Source organism: Magnolia sinica, chromosome 10 (genome assembly GCF_029962835.1).
Source record: "Magnolia sinica isolate HGM2019 chromosome 10, MsV1, whole genome shotgun sequence".
In the NCBI taxonomy this organism is placed as follows: Eukaryota; Viridiplantae; Streptophyta; class Magnoliopsida; order Magnoliales; family Magnoliaceae; genus Magnolia; species Magnolia sinica.
The window spans coordinates 14,205,105-14,208,336 of NC_080582.1; the positions used below are offsets into that span (position 1 = coordinate 14,205,105).

A 3,232-nucleotide genomic window follows, 5' to 3' on the forward strand; every position below is an offset into this window, starting at 1 on the left:
TTCCGATCAATAAGTAAGAGATCTTCCCCGTTCCGATATTTTTTCCGATTTTTTGAAAGAGGGGTTTTCTTACCTATTTATTGGATTTTTGATCGGCGATAATCCAAGATTTTCGCCGATAACTCCGATATTTCGCTGATATCGCCGATATTTCACCGATAATCCGAAGAGAAACAAAAAAATGGGGTTTCGGTGTCACTGGGCCAGCGACACCGATATTATCAGCGATAATATCGAGATTTCATCGACAACTCAAACACTGATCTCAAGAACTGTAAAAAAATGCCGGCCCCGCTAATTCCATGTCTATTGTATAAAGCTATGGTGCAGGCTCCGTATGGTGTTAAGATGGCAGTCAAAATTCAGATCTTGTCCTTCGATTCATCCACCACCAGTTTTCCCTTCAAAGTAATCTTCACTTCTACTGGCAAGGTGCATCGAGATTACTCATTCAGAAGTCCCGTAGTTGTTTGTGCTGTCAAATAATCCTACGCAGACATGTAGAACTGTCTGGAAATTAGGCTACATTAAATAATTAGAAATAATGATATGTCATATCAAGCCTGCATCAGCCATTTCAAAAAATGGAAATGGTTCTTTGGATAGGACTAGATCTCCGACATTTTCCTAATAATTTGTGTATCTACTAACAAACATAAAGATGTACAGTTTACTAAAGTAATATACAAATTCAAGAGCATAATACAGGCCAAGACAACAAGGGCTGGAAATAGCCACAAAAGAATAATATTAATCATTGAGGGAGACAAAACTGGAGGTATATGAGTCATGCATAAGGCAGGCACTCAAATCAGTGTAGAAGGAACATCCCTAAAATTTCTTCTTTTTTTTTTCCTCAATGCAGGTTTACTTGGCAAGTCATAGAAGGAAATTTCAGATGCAATAAGCTCTTCAAATCCATAATGAAAGCATCAAGAAGGGGCTCGTTCAGATGAACATCTGATAAGGAAAATTGCCACCTCTAATGTGATCGTAAACATATCATTTTCTATCATGTGAAGGGACGGAATTCCATTGGTTCCACTGGATTATCGGGGGTGCCAAACACACCGCAGAATCCAACATGTGATTACACAGGTATTATGTTCATGGTTTTAGCATGATAACCAGGCCATCCAAACAAGTTATATATAACTGAAGGACAAGGAAAGAGTTCATCCTGTTACCTTAATCAGCAGGTGAAGTTGCCATTCTTCACATCAACACACCCCCAAAAAATATCAATCCACCAAACATCACAGGAAAATCAAGACTTCATTATTTTGGCACATTCCCTTCTGATCATACCCCCCAAACCAAAGCCTGCATCAATAATCTTTGTCTCGCGTTTCCAATCTCCGTTCCCAAACATACAAACAATCTCCTCCACTTCCATTCCATCCTCGTCACAAATCCTCGGCACAATCAACACCCATGTATCCAGATGTGGGGCCACACCATGCCTCAGCATCTCCGAAAGCACGTGGCAAGCTTCTTCGATCTTACCCACATTGCAAAAGCCTTTAACAAGCTTATGAAAAGCTGAGAAGTGCGGCGACAAGCCTCTCACAGTCATCACCTCCATATAACCCCTCGCCTCGTCGAGCATCCCATGCTCACACAATCCATTCACCAGTGTCCAAAAAGACACTAAATTTGGAATGCACCCATTCGACGGCATTTCTTCAAGAACCTTGCATGCATCAAGCGGGCGACCCTCCCTACAAAAACCCAAAATCACCGTATTATAATGGATGATATCTGGGTTGCATCCTTTCACCTTCATCCTACAAAGGAGCTTATACGCCTCTCTCAACTTCTTCTTCCTACACAAGCTATTCAACAGCGTCGTGTAGCTCAGTGCATCTGGGACAAAACCCTTATTGAGCATATCTTCAAGCAGGTCAGAAGCAGTATTCACCTGGCTCTTACGGCAGAGCCCCTGCATCAGAATCCGGTACGATTCCACATCAGGGACAAGGTCATGCTTGTGCATTTGATTGAACAGGGAGTAGGCGACGCTCAATCTGCCGTTGAAGCAGAGAGCATGCATGAGGATGTTGTAGGACCTGGTGTTGATGGCGATCCCGTGGCGGGCCGCGGACTTGAAGAGGGAGAGAGCAGCAGGGAGGAGTTGGGGGCGTTCGGCGAGGACGAGGAGGAGGCGATTAAAGTGTTTGGCGTGGGGATTGCAGTTGAAATCATGGAGCATGGAATCGAATATCTAAAGGGATTTGGAGCGGAGGCCAGCGTCAGCGTAGATCTGGAAAAGGGCGGACAATAGGCCTGGGGCGACGGAGGGCAGGCGTTGGGAGCGGAGCGAGCGAAGGAGAGAATCAGAGAGAGAGAAATGGCGGGAGCGGGCGAGCTTGAGGATTAGGGTGTGGTAGGAAGGGTAGGAATGGCGGAAATTCGGTTGGAGGGAGGCGAGATCGAAGATTTCCTTGGCAAGGAGCGGGTCGGATTGGGCAGCGATGAGCTTTTGGATGCGGGCAGCGGACCCGATAGGGGATTGGAGAGGGAGGTGGGTTTGTTGTGGTTGTTGTTGGGAAGAGGAAGATAAGGATTTGAGAGAGGAGAGAAGGGTGATGGGGAGGAACGGGTATAGAGTTTTGCATGGAGTGAAAAATGGCGGAGGCATTTCTATTTCTTTTTCTTTTTTTTCTCTATAATGAAGGAAGAAGGGGTGTGGTGACAGGTGAGTGGGCGTGACTGATAGCTCCCGGCGAGGAAGGATGCGGATTAGATACTGACTGTTTCCGTAGCCAATCTAGCTACTGAAGCGACGGCACCAGTTTTTGTAGGCCCACTATGATGTATGTATTGTATCCACACCGTCCATCCATTTGCCGAGATCCTTTTATGTTGTGAATTAAAAAACGAAACATATCCAAAACTCAAGTGAACCCCACTATAGAAAACAGTGGAGATAGTGGTGACCACCGTTAATTCATTATTAAGCCTACCATGATGTTTATTTGATGTAAAACCTGTCTATGAGTCAATATAGACATGGATGAAGGGAAAACACAAATATCGGCTTGATCGAAAACCTTTTTGGCCCTCAAGAAATTTGTAATGGTAGACTTTCAATCCCTACTGTTTTCTGGGGTGGGGTTCACTTGAGCTTTGTATCTGCCTCTGTCTTTGGATCATGCTCTAAAATTGTCTCTCGAAATGGATGGACGGTGTGGATACTACACATACATCATGGTGGGGCCTAAAAAACTGA

At 44.6% G+C, this 3,232-nt stretch overlaps 1 pseudogene; it reads right to left on the minus strand.

Annotated features, from left to right (window-relative positions):
• Window positions 1-268: 268 nt before the first annotated feature.
• LOC131258034 (pentatricopeptide repeat-containing protein At4g01400, mitochondrial-like) lies at window positions 269-2,697 on the minus strand (annotated as a pseudogene).
• Window positions 2,698-3,232: the final 535 nt, after the last annotated feature.